The 13,752-nt window shown below is 49.9% G+C and overlaps 1 protein-coding gene across 4 annotated transcripts in view; it reads left to right on the forward strand.

Moving 5' to 3' along the window:
* LOC118212501 (astrotactin-2) overlaps nt 1-13,752 on the forward strand; it is a 382,570-nt gene that overhangs the window by 351,540 nt on the left and 17,278 nt on the right. The window lies entirely within an intron of this gene.

Here is a 13,752-nt window from a genome sequence, read left to right on the forward strand (position 1 = left end):
CTCCATCCAGCCTTCACATGGAGTACAGCTGTCCGCATGTGTCGATGATTTCATTGTTTTCTTAAAGGACACTTTGATAAGTCCCACCGAACCACGCGAGCACGAAGCCGTGGATGCACGTGGTTTATTCATTCGCAACAGAGCGCTGGCACACTTGCTGTTGTTGTTCTGTTGCTGTAGCTGTTGCTGTAGTTGTTGCTGTAGCTGTTGCTGTAGTTGCTGCTGTTGCTGGTGCTGTAGCTGTAGCTGTTGCTGTTAATGTAGCTGTAGCTGTTGCTGCAGCTGTTGTTGTAGCTGTTGCTGTTAATGTTGCTGTATCTGTTGCTGTTACTGTAGCTGTTGCTGTAGCTGTTGCTGTAGCTGTTGCTGTTACTGTAGCTGTTGCTGTTGCTGTATCTGTTGCTGTTACTGTAGCTGTTGCTGTAGCTGTTGCTGTTGCTGTTACTGTAGCTGTTGCTGTTGCTGTAGCTGTTGCTGTTACTGTAGCTGTTGCTGTAGCTGTTACTGTAGCTGTTGCTGTTGCTGTAGCTATTGCTGCTACTGTAGCTGTTGCTGTAGCTGTTACTGTAGCTGTTGCTGTTGCTGTAGCTATTGCTGCTACTGTAGCTGTTGCTGTAGCTGTAGCTGTTGCTGTTACTGTAGCTGTTGCTGTAGCTGTTGCTGTTACTGTAGCTGTTGCTGTAGGTGTTGCTGTCTCTGTAGCTGTTACTGTAGCTGTTGCTGTTACTGTAGCTGTTGCTGTAGCTGTTGCTGTTGCTGTTTCTGTAGCTGTTACTGTAGCTGTTCCTGTAGCTGTTGCTGTTACTGTAGCTGTTGCTATAGCTGTTGCTGTAGCTTCAGCTGTTGCTGTAGCTGTTACTGTTACTGTAGCTGTTACTGTAGCTGTTGCTGTAGCTGTTACTGTTACTGTAGCTGTTACTGTAGCTGTTGCTGTAGCTGTAGCTATGCTCATCCATCGTCACCCCGGTCTCGCTGTAGGTAGTACGTATAAATGTTAGAACTAGTCACAGCTGTGACTGCCGCCGGCTAAACCACTCCCCCGTCTCTCCGCCATCACCACAACCACACAGCCCCCTCACAGACCCTCAAACCCTTCACGATTGTTTGGAGGTGTTTCAGAAAGGCCTCCAATGCAAATGTGACTTGGGCGAGACATGCGATGCCTTCCCAACAGGGCAGTGGGAGGGCATGCAACTCCCCCCCAGGCCCAAGCAGGGCAGGTCTCACAGTGCAAGGGGGATTTTTATTTTCATCCTACGAGCAGTTCTTTATGTTCAGTCGCGCACCTGAAGCAACAACAGGGATGGGGCTATTTGACGAGTCGTTGTTCTTCAACGTATCTATCAGTGCTGCTAATCTGTCCTCTGCTAGCTTAGCGCAGGTTGCATGAAGCTGGTCCGTTTAATGAAGGCCATGCGAATGGGTGTTGAGGCTCATGGTGAAATGGCGACTATAATTGCCTAAGATTGTGGAGGAAGTCTATGCCTCCCTGCCAGGTCCTCTAAGGGCGTACTCCTCCTGACCAATGGGATGATGAGTGTGAGTACAGTTCCTCCCTCCCTCCGTTGCTATAGGGGAGTAGGAGGAGGAGGAGGAGGAGGAGGAGGGGAATTTTCTGTCATTTACAACCCCAGAGCTGGGGAAGTCTCAAGATTGGAGTCTGAAACAGTGAGAGGTGCAAACTGTCACACCTGTATCAGGGTTTCTCGCTTGCGCTCCCTGGCCGGGGCGAAGGCGTCGAGGTGGACCGTGTTCTCTGACGCAGATATGTCCCCGAAAGGCTGCTGGCGGTCCCAGTATGAGCTGCGCGTTAAAAACGAGCCGCTGACCTCCCCTGGAGGACAGGGCCTGGACAAGAGCTACAAACAGGCATCCGGCTCTCCTGGACTCTGCTATTCGCTACAGAGTCTCTGTCGCCCTTATCCATCAAGTGTCCTGAGTTAACGGTTTTGTTTAGTCTTTGAGAAAGATGACTGCCATGGCGAGGGAAAGGTTGTCCCTTGAACTGTTCATATTAGGTTATATGTATATAGCAAGGACTGGTAAACAAGAAAATACCAGATTCAGGGACTAGCATCATTGGACGTCGTGGTGATGACACGGATGCTGGTGGCCAGACTCGGGGTCGAACATGCTTCCTGTGCCTGTGTTTGTTTGCTTGTTTTGTGCAGTTCAAGATGACATGTTGTTCCTTTCTTTTCGTTTCTGACGTACGTACATTTTGGTTTTATGTTTCATCTGGTAGAGCAGGTTGATGTTGAACTTAATTTCTGAAAGTGTTTCGTTATGTGCATGGGTTTGACCTGTGCCTAAGGGAGATGATTTTAATTAAAGGTGCTTTTAAAATAAAAAAATGAAACCTCTCTCTCTGTCTGGCACACTGTGTGGATGTTGACAGCGATATCTGCAGTATGGTTTCCTAACGAGTGAGCCTGTTCTCCTCAGGGCTCAGGGAATTGACTCATTCCTTACAGTTGAGGCCTGCATTTGCTAATTAGACTAAATCAAATATTGTGCATCATATGGACCGAGGCTGGAGAAAGCCAGCCGCTCTTCTGGCACCGTCCTCACACATGAATCTGGGTGAATCAATCAACAAATCTGCTGTGCTCGGAAATACTCCTCCCTCATTGGCTGCAGAACTGAAAGTGTCTGTGGTAAACGACCATGTCTTGTCCTTCATTCTGGCTCCTGCTGCTCTGTGTTGCGGCTGAAGAAACACAAGCTGAGATGGAAGGGTTGGGGTTGAGGTAGGGTTTGGTGTTGAGGTTGGGGTTAGGGTTGGGTTAGGGTTACAGTTGGGTCTTGTTAGGGTTGAGGTTGGGGTTAGGGTTCGTTTAGGGGTACAGTTGGGGTTTTGTTAGGGTTTATGTTGGGGCTAGGGTTGGGGTTGAGGTTGGGGTTGGCATTGAGGTTGGGGTAGGGTTGGGTTGGGTTTACAGTTGGGTTTTTTTTAGGGTTGAATTTGGAGTTGGCATTGAGGTTGGAGTTGGGGTTACAGTTGGGGTTTTGTTAAGGAAAGTATATATTCCTTCAGTTTACTTTTATACTATATATATATATATATATAAATATATAAGCCTACTTTAGAGGATTTTAAGACCATGTCTGTACACCTGAGTGTCAGGTAAAGCATGGTTATATATTCGGACGTTGCTGGAGATGGCTGCAGCCCTGCAGTTCTGCAGTTGTTCAGGTTCTCTCTGTGGCCCAAATAGAAAAGCATCCTGGGACTCTGGGAACACCTGCCTTCCTCCCTGCCCCCCCTCCCCCCCTCCCCCCCTCCACCAGCCCGCCCCGGATCCATAGTTTGAAGACCCCCCAGCCTTACGTTATCGCCCAGCAACGCCCAGCTGTCCAAACAGGGCTACCTGTGATGGGGTTGATAAAGCGGGCCTGGAGCAGATTCGGTTAATGGGAGATAAAAAGCGCGTCCTTGAGCCGGACAGCCAGATAGCACGGGGGGGGGGCACGGCAGGCCCCCCCACCCCACAACCCCACCCCCACATCCCCGCCCCCCCGCCTCTTCTGTTTTTTTGTTTTGTTGGGTTAAATAAAAGATGACCTCATCCCTAAAAATGGATTCTGCAGTCTCCCCTCATCAGGAGTCCATGCCCAGCTGTCAGCCAGCAGAATGGAGCTCTAGAATAGAGGAGGCAGCATCTCTCTCTCTGTCTTTCTATCTCTCTCTCTCTCTGTCTCTCTCTCTCTCTCTGTCTGTCTCTCTTGCTCTCTCTGTTTTCCGCCTCTTGCTATCTCTGCCTGTTTGTCTCTCTCTCTCTCACTCTACCTCACTCTTGCTCATTCTGTTTCTTTATGTCACTTATACTCTCCTCCCTTTCTCTTTCCCTCCTTCTGTCTCTCCCTCACTCTTTCATACTCTCACATTCTCACTCTATTTCTCTTTTTTTCTCACTTTGCTTTATTGCCAACACAAAACACTACAGTCGTATTGCCAAAGCGTTCAGTATTAGACAAAATGCGCATTTTACACTGAACAATGCGTAACATCATTATACATAAAATAATAACATAATAACATCATAATACTTCCCCCGCCTTCTCTCTCACTCCCCCTGCTTTCTCTTCCTTTCACTCTTTCTCACTCTGTCTTTATTTCTCTCTCTCTCTCTTTCAATTATGAAGCAATTATGAAAGAAAATTAAGAACAATAAATATGTCTGTTCTCTAATGATACTCATTTATTATAATAACCAGGAGGGTAATGCAGTTTGTACTGCCAATGTTGATTATGATTACTATTCGAATGAGGTTGACACATAATAATCACCGAAATGCCTCCCCCATTATTACCATTCTGTTTATTAGTAACGCAGCTTATAGCCATAGAAGGAAGACTGATAGTTGCTCAAGTGACATAAAGAATAATAGTGGTCGTAGTTCAGTAGTAGTTCTTGCCACAGTAGCAGTAGTAATAAAAGTAGTAGCTTTGATCAAAGTAGCGTTTGGAAGCACTGCAGTACAGGCAGTAGCTGTCATAGTTGTGACTTTATGGATGTTATTTGGCTTCTGCCTGCGTCATTATTCTGTTCTCTCTGGTCCTCTGCCCCCCTCGCCCCCCCGCCCCCCCTTGTTAACCTGACGGCTGTTAGCCGCAGCGTTAGTCACAGGAGTGATTGCCCTATGGACCAGGAAGCCGAACGTCGGAGATGACTGAGAGCCCGGTCGCGGCAGCCGGGTCACACAGGACCTAATGAGATTGAAGTCAGGGGGGGGCGGGGGGGCGTTAGCGCGCGACTCACCACCCCCCCCCCCCCCCCTTCCCTCGCTTCGAAAATTAGGATGAGTCACCCGACCTGTCATATCTGCCAGACCTCTCCTACCCGCTGTGCCTCGCGGCCGCCGCCGCTCGTAGGTGATGTCACCGGCTCCCGGACTCCTCAGAGTCTCGCCCCGGAAGGTTCCGGAACGAACCGTAACCGATGGTTACGAGAGAGCCTCGCCACGGTCGGGGTTTGCGCCTGTTTCCACGCGTGCGTGCGTTTCTTTCTGCCCCGCCCACCTCTACCCATTTCTCTCCTCTTTTTCTTCTCTCTTCCTTCATTTCTCTCTTCCTCTACATGTACGGTATAGATACTATATCTACCCTCTGATATGGAGAATAAAACTGAAATTATGTTTCACATCCCCACCAAATATTATAGTCCAAGAACATGAAACCCAGGGAACATGCTTGGTTGGACATTCCATTCGCAGTCCAAAGATGTGTTTGAGATGGCTCCCTTTTTGTTATACAGTATAGTGTACTATTTTGGCCGTCAGCCATTTTGGTCTAGTGTCCGAATTGTCAAATCAAATTTGGCATACATTTTAGGGCACCGAACATAATCCCAAAAAGCACCCTAACAGTACCCTAAGCAACCATGGTAACTAGAAAGGTGGAACTGAACCACCATGATGCTTTGCAAACACTTTTTTAAAGTATAACATTTAAATGTTTTTTTATAGTGTATAATAAAGTTTTCTTTTAAAACTTTATTATAGCCATACATGTAATGTACAGCTACTGTTCGAATGGGGTCCACATAATCATCACCATCACAGCAGAAGAAGAGGGACTGATAGTTGTCCAAGTCATTCAGGCAATGGACCAATGCAGACTCTGAAACTAAACTGGACCGTGTCAAAACATTTGCGAACGGATCATTAGCTATCGAAACGATTAACAAAGAAGCAGCTCGACGGCATGTTAATGGAATTGGTTTCGCTAATGCTATATGTCCCTACCCTACATGCATACCCTTGGTGGTAATGCTGAATGATGGCAAAACACAATGTCTGCTGTCCAAATTCATTGTTTATTCATGACTTAGCGCCCTATGTGGACATTCTCTAGATGGGGATCAGTAGTACTGAGCGATTTCACACACAGCCAGAGTCATTGGCGTTGATAGATAGATAGATAGACAGACAGACAGACAGACAGACAGAAAATAGACAGACAGACAGCTAGTGCCTGCTTTGTACAACATGGGCGACCAAACGTGTTTCCACTTCAAAGTCATTCTTTTCACTACGGGACCGAACCAATGCACTCAAAGCGGCAGCTTAGTTGCTTCCTGTTTTAGTTCCTTAACATCACATTACATCACATTACAGTCACTTAGCACACGCTATTATCCAGAGTGATGTACGGCAGTGGAGAACGTCAGCGATGGTTCAGGCATATGTTAGTGCAATATCACCCAGAAGGCACCGAGGCCCATTTATGATGTCAACCTCACGAACCGTGATTGTTAACAAACCGAAATGTGCTATTGCGACGGATGAAGACCGATAACCTGTCAGACGCAAGCCGTACGTCCGAGATCGTCCGAAAGGGAAGTCTGAGGAAGGAAAGAGGAGGGGAAAGAAAGGATAGCGGAGGGGTTCTGGGAGGGGGGGGAGGCGGCGGCGGCGCGTGGCACAGTCTGCCGATGGCGGGTCTTCAGTCTGCCGCCAGAAACGGCTCTCTCCGGCGCTCTCCTCGGTGCGAGCGGCGAGCTCCGCGTCTCCTCTGCTCTTTTCCGTCCCTCCGGCCCGTTCCTGTTTCCATCACGAAGCGGCGGGAGGGGGGGAGCGGGGGAATGGGGTGGGGGGGGGGGGGGGGGGGGGGGGGGGGGGGGGGGGGGGGGGGGGGGGGGGGGGGGACTCTGTGAAGCCGCCGATGTCCCGGGCATCTTGGCCGCCGCCATAAGAACAGCCGCGCTCAGCAATAACCCGAATGGACGCGGTGACGTCAGATTATCTGATGGACTCTTTTTTCTTTTCTTTTCTTTATTTATTTATTTATTTATTTTCGATCAATGCGTGGGGACGTCTACAGCCGGAGTGGTTGCCAACTCCAACCGGCCCCCCCCACCCCTTATTTCCCGTTCTCTATAATTGCTGGACTTTGCAGAAGCGGCGTAGTTGGCACAAAGAGAGAACCAGACACAAGAAAACACTCTTCAGCCTCTTGAAGAATAATATTTATTGTTTTGGAACGCTTCCGTTGTTTCTGAGATTTATCATGTTTTGTGCGTGAATTGGATGTGAATAACGCGTAAAGTGTACAGAAAATAGTTTTGTGTGTGTGTGTGTATGGGGGGAGCGGGGGGTAGTTGCGTAGTGTCAGCTTCTAATTAGCTTCTGTCACTCAAATGTGATGTGAACATACGCTATATGACCAAAAGTATCTGGACACCTCTTTGGTCTGAGTCTGAGGTTTTTCATGATTAGGGCTAGGTCAGTCTTTTAACTCTTAGTCCCAGTGAAGGCCAATCTTAATGCTACAGCATACAATAACATTCTAGACAATTCTGTGCTTCCCCAACAGTTTGGGGAAGGCCCTTTCCTGTTTCAGCATGACAATGCCCCCGGGCAAAACAGTGAGGTCCATATAGAAATGGTTTTATCGAGAACGGTGTGGGAGAACTTTACCGACCTGCACAGAGCCCCGAGCTCAACCTCATCCAACAACTTTTGGATCAGTTGGAAAGCCAACTGCGAGCCAGACCTAATCGCCTAATCAGTGCCCAACCTCACTAATGCTCTTCTGGCTGAATGGAAGCAAATCCCTACAGGAATGCTCCAACATCTTGCATAAAGCTTTGGCTCCCTATGCTATATTATATACACAATAATGTCTTACTTGTGTGTGAGGCTGTATGTATTTGTTTGCCTTTTTTGAGAGAAAGGGAGAGGATTGAAGGAAATTCTTTCTGGTTTTGTAACTTGAAGCTGAAAGACAGTTGAAGGTTATGTGATTGTGTGCCTGTCTTTTGCATGTCTGTGTGTGTGTGAGAGAGGGAGAGAGAGAGAGAGGGAGAACATATTTATGTGCGAGAGAGAGGATTTGAGTAAATTCTTTTGGTTTTGTAGCTTTAAACTTTAAGAGTGCTCAAGGTTTTGTAATTCTGTGCCTGTCTTTGGCATGTTTGTGTGTGTGAATGTGTGTGTACGTGCGTGCCTGCGCCTGCGTGTGTGCGTGCGTGTGTGCGTCTGTTTGTGTGCGTGCGTGCGTGTGTGTGTGTGTGTGACCTTGAGGACTATCCAATCCTTATTTATGCGCCAGAAGTTCAGAGAGCCGCTCGATTCTGACAAAAGTTAAAATAAATGTGCAAGTACACTGTAGCATCTGGTCTTGCCTTGTCTCTGCACATCAGCCACCCCCCTCCACCCCCCCTCCACCCCCCCTCCACCCCCCACACAGCCCCTTACCCCTACCCAGCATGCCCTGGTGGCCCCGAGCCAGGCGCGGAGGCCAGAGTACCTGTCTCTCTCCCGTTGGGAACAGCCCAGAAGCAGGTGCAGGCTGAGACAGAGCGGGGGGGCAGGGGGCGGGGGGGGGGGGGGGCTGCTGCTGGCACGGCAGCCGTAGCGGGATTCAGATGAATCGGACCATCACACGCACCCAGAGCTCCGACTCTGGGCGCCATTCAGGCCACGGGTCGCAACGGCAGGTGTCCGAGCGACGGCCTTTTACTTCGCCAGCCCGACCCCCCCCCCCCCCCCCCCCGCCCCCCATGCGAGATCCCCTCCTGACCTAGCTTCGCCCCGCTCACTTTGAAACCACTCTCCGAGAGCAGTCCGCGAAAATTCGGGGGAACGAGGAAACCCATGTTCCCCCGAGAAGCCCTTGACCGCGCCCACGGGCCTCCTCTCCTCCACGGTTCTACCCCGGCGAATTTTACGGCCCACGAAAAAACGAACGCCAGTGAATCATTTGTAGGTACTTACCGTACGGCCGTTTTGAATTATTGAACCACGGAGGCCGTCCAAAATCAATATGCACGGAAAGTTCCCATCGGGCGCACTTGGAAGGTTTTTGGTTAGCGCCTCGTCTTTGACGGACAGGCTGAAAGTCACGGGGCTGATCGGGCGCGGGCCCAGGGGGCCCCGATCGCAGCGTTCCGCGACGGGGCGGTCGGCTACGAAGTCGCGTTCGCGGTGAACGGCGTTCCTCCAGCGCGGGCGGGGTCACTGAGCGGAACGCGCGTCTTTTCAGTCCTTTACCTCTTCCTCTTTATTTTTGGGTACGCGCCTTCGTATTTTTTTTCTTTTCGTCGTTGGCGGTGGGACGTCCCCCCCCCCGCCGGCTCGCTCTCGTTAGCCTAATCCGTGGGCATCCGCAACGTTTGTGTCTCGGAGGCAACGCAGCGGCTAGATCGAATCCGGACCCCGGGACCGCCGGAGGAGGACGGGACGGAGACGTAACGTTCTGGCGCGAAGGTCTCTCTGCGAGAGATGAGTCATTATTGGGGTGGGGGGGGGGGGGGGGGGGGGTTGGGGGGGGGGCGGTTTTGGGGAAAAAGCAGCCCCTGTCCGGCTTGCCAAGGTAGGGTCACCCAAGGACGCTGGCCACTCCCTTGTCTTGTACGTGAATATTTACGGAAGTTTAATGCGAGTACACGACCCGCTTCTAGGACAACATGAGCGAATACGTCAGCGACAAAACTCTGGGGACCCAAAATTTTGGAAATTTTGTGCGGTGGCATGGCAGGTATGCCGTTCGTCATCTTATGGGTTGGAAGGGCTTGCGTTTTTTTTTCTTTTTTTTTTCGATACATATTTACATATCATCTATATATAATCTGGGTTATATCATTGCATACCGTATTCTATACACGGGTTTATTACTGCTTCCATAAAGTTTATTTTATGTGCGTGTATGTGCGCACACGCGCAGACACACACACACACAAATGTGAATTTTTTTTTCAGTTATGAATTTGCATTGTTTCACCATTAATAATATTTCTTCTTTGTGTTTTCGAGCCAAACACACTGGTTTGAGTATTTACATAAACAATTGAAGGGAGTGGGGGGGGTGGGGGGGTGGGGGGGGGCATCCTTGTGGTATTTCCCTTCTATTAATAACAGCAGACTGTCAAAGCCAATCTCTCCTCTTCGCTGGAATCCCTGACAGACCGGAATGTTCCCCCGCCGAACGGCGTCTGTTGGCGTCCCCGCGGCCTCCGACGAGCGCTGCAGAGTCGGACATTCCGCCGCGCATCTTGATCTTCGGTCAACAGAAGAAGAAGAAAAAACAAAAAAAGGAGAAATGCCTGCGATGCGTTTAGAAAACGAGAAACATCGCTCGGCCGACCGGAGGACTTTTTTTGAAAAAAATAAATAAATAAATAAACGAATAAACGAGCTGGAGAGAGAGACGACACGGCCTGGCGCTGGTTGCGCGTTCCCCCCCCCCGCGCCGTGTAGCCGCCGCCGCCGCCCGGTCGACCGTCACGCCGCGGGAAGCGTTTTCGGCGAATCCCCAGAGACGCCGTTCGTCTGGTTTTTTTTTTCTCTCTCCCACACCGTCTCCGTCGAGCGATGTGCTTTGCGCGCTGAATGAAGCGTTCGGGGCGGAAATAATCCGTCTGGCACGAGGGGAATTCCGCAAAGCTTGCAGGAATTTCGTTTGGGAATGTCGGTGCGGTGTCAAAGGGTAGTTTTTTTTGTTTTTTTTTTATTTAGGTGGCAGACCCATTACGGTACTTTAGGGAAGTGGGTACTAAAATACTTAGAGGGGTGCCTGTTTAATCAGAACTGGATCGCTGTTGGGTCAGTTCAGCTTGGCAAAAGATTAATAAAAAAATGAATAAATAAATAAATATTTTTTTAAAAGCTGAATGTTTTCGGTAAAAGCTGTAATGTTTTATCGGTATGCTCGAACGTTTTCGTCTGTAATCGAACGTTTTGTTAAGAAGACGTTTCGCGGGCCCGGGGCCGCCGTATGTCAGCGTAATTACTACATTTGTTTTCGTTTCCGTGTGAGGAGCAGCGCTTACTGACTGGCTTTCCTGTGTAGCGTCTGTCTCCCGACTGCGTCTTAATTGCGAGGTTGCAGTTCAAGGTTTTTGGAGAAAGCGGTGCTTTTCGACGACCTTTGCGAGTGCCAGCACAAATTCAAACGGGCTTTGTTTGCAAAAAAAAACGGGAAAAAAAACGAGGGGAGGGGAGGCGATTAAAAAAACAAAAAACAAGACGGTTTAACAGAAGGTACTCCCAGCGTCCCCCAGCTGATAAACTGCAGCAGCCCTCCAGTGAGCCGCCACACTTTGGCCAAGGCCACAGGCGTGGGGGGGTCAGCACGGGGCTGTTTGGATCACTCCCGCTCACCTTTCCAAAACGCGGCCCGGTTCGGTCCGAGCAGATCGAGGAGACGCAGCTCAGCCTGGAACATGGGGGGGGCCGTTTCAGCAACAGAGCCCCCTCCATCCCCACCCCCCCCCCCCCCCCCAAATCCGACCTTCTCCTTTCCCCAGCTCTCCCCCAAAACAAATTACCTCTGAGAAATGGCAGACGTTTAGACACTTATCCTCTGTTTGGAGCTATCCGGTTACCGTGTCGCTTTCTGCAGCGCGCTGTCAGAAACGCAAAGCGCTTTGTTTGGACCATGTGTCAGGTGACCGCGCGCCACGGCGGCCCTCGACCGCTAGCGGTAATTATGTCGGTCTGTCGGAATCAGCGGTGAGGTTACCAGGATGGCCTTTTTTTCGGTTTTTTTTTTGCGAAAGTCTCTCGGGCTGGTTTCTGTGAGAACGCCCGGCGAGAGTGTTTGTTTGGACGAGCCGGCCGCTCAGAAATCAGCCTGGTGGGATCCGCTGATTACGCACGCCTCCTTTTCTGGAGACTCGCTTACAAAAAAAAGCTTTATTGACGTTTGTTTTCAAAAAGAGCTTGATTGACCTTGTCCAGAAGAAAAAAAATAGGGGGGGGGGGGGGGGGGGGGGGGGCTTGATTTAAAATTCCAAACAGATGAGCGTAGTGCGGAATCCTACGAGGGTAAACGTTGAATGATAGTAGAACAGAGAGCTTTTAGATCGTTTATATTACCTTTAATTGAAATGAGCAGCAATGAGCAGCAATCAGCAATCTTCCTGATGCTGTTCATATGATAGCTGTAACAGATAAACCGGGTGTGTACAAGAAACAGAAGAAGGTCTGAGGCAGAACTTCTGAGATAAAAACACAATGCAAAAGTAATGACAGTATAGGCCCACACCAGTTTTAGGAATGGATCCTTAATTATGTTGAGCGGAATCCAACGATGAATAAAAAAGGATATCATGTCAAGAGTTATTAAAGGCATACTATGCAGGATGTTTAGCCTGTGTTTACAATCAAAGAAGTCTCCTCCTCAGTCTTCAACCTTGCCCACTCACTTCTGAGCACCCGTCCGAGTCACAGACACAAACTCATTCATTTCCCTCATCAATTAGACATCAGGCTTCACTGTCCGGTCGGGACCACTAACCGGGCATGTGCGGATCATTTGAGAACCGGACATTCTGGTCAAAACCCGGTTGTCTGGTAACCATAGCTGCATAGCTGGAGGTAATAAACAGGTCCAACAGAAATCAAGCCAGTGACACGTCACTTTTCATCCCCTTGGCAAACTTCGGCTGACGCCACCGAGGGAAAGCAATCCCAGGGTTGCAGTGCCTCTAATTCTAGAACGAGCCCTGTCTGCTTGTCTTTTTGCTTCACTGTGTCTTGGCCGTTACAGTGGTTAGCTAGCTAGCACAAACACTCGTTTATATCTGGTCCCAAACCACAGACCGGCCTACTTTACTTCCCGCCGTTCCCCAAGATGCGCCGGAAAAATGTCCTTTCTGAAGCTGTGCGCTACAACCCTTGCGTAATTACGTTACAGTTAAGGAGCCAGGACACCTCGCCAACCGAAACCCTCCTTCCCTTGATAAGGCCGTGGCTTGTGCAATGCCCCAAAGGACTCCCGCCCGGCGCTGGAGCTGGGCCGACCCGTCTTCCCATCCGAACGGGCGTCGCGGCCGGAAAAGCCGTCACAAAATCCCAGCGTGCATCGCTCTCATTTCTGGCTACGTCCTCAAAGGTCAGATCTCCTTGAATTCTAGTTCCAGCGGGTTTTTTTTTTGTAGCCCAGATCGGTGTCTTATCGCCGTAGGGCCGGGATGGTTTGAGCTGGAGCCAAGCGAAACCGAGGACTTGGCACCCTCCGACCTTTCTCTCTGGCACTGAGCGTCGAAGAGACTTGTGGGAGATTGTGGGAAGTGGCGCTGGTAAACAGGCCTGGATGTCTGGCCCAGGAAGAGCAAGCACTCTTACGTCAAAACCCCCCCTCACGCCGCGGGATGAGCTATTAGCCGTAGAGCCTCGCACGCTAATCTACCCCGCAACCTCAGAGGCTGATATGTCCGGTAAAGCGTGCTCATGAAGCTGCCAATCCCCTGCTCTACGCTCACGACTCAGTTCATGGACAAATAACCTTCTAAATCGAGCCTTCAACAAGCATGGCAAGCATACGCTACAAAGAATGGGATGGTTTACCGTTTTCCTGTTTGACTGTTTGATAAATTACATAATTCTTTTTAAAAATACTCTAAAGTTCCAGCTAGATTATTATTCTGACATTGCCTGTAAAGAATATTGGAAAGTCATCGCAATAAATTGTTACATTTTGGCCCCAGAAGCTGTTCTCCTCCTGTTCTTTCTAGGAAAGTGTCATATCATTCATTCGTATGTGGCATCCATTTTGTCTGTTTTCCCGCTCGTCCGGTGCAGGCTCCTCCGGAGGCCACGCTTTCCAGGAACGCCGCGCTCGGCCTTTCGGGATGAACGGCGCTCACCCCTCTTTTTTCACGCGCTGCGCAAACATCGCGGGCGCCGAAACGCGTCGTCCTTCAAACCGTTTTCAGAGCCCCTGAAAAACCGCACTGAATGCTGGGAAGTGTTTCCCGTTTCAGAACCTCTGTGCGAGCGCCTTTATTATTCTTCCAGATGACG

This window comes from Anguilla anguilla, chromosome 14 (assembly GCF_013347855.1).
Source record: "Anguilla anguilla isolate fAngAng1 chromosome 14, fAngAng1.pri, whole genome shotgun sequence".
NCBI lineage: Eukaryota > Metazoa > Chordata > Actinopteri > Anguilliformes > Anguillidae > Anguilla > Anguilla anguilla.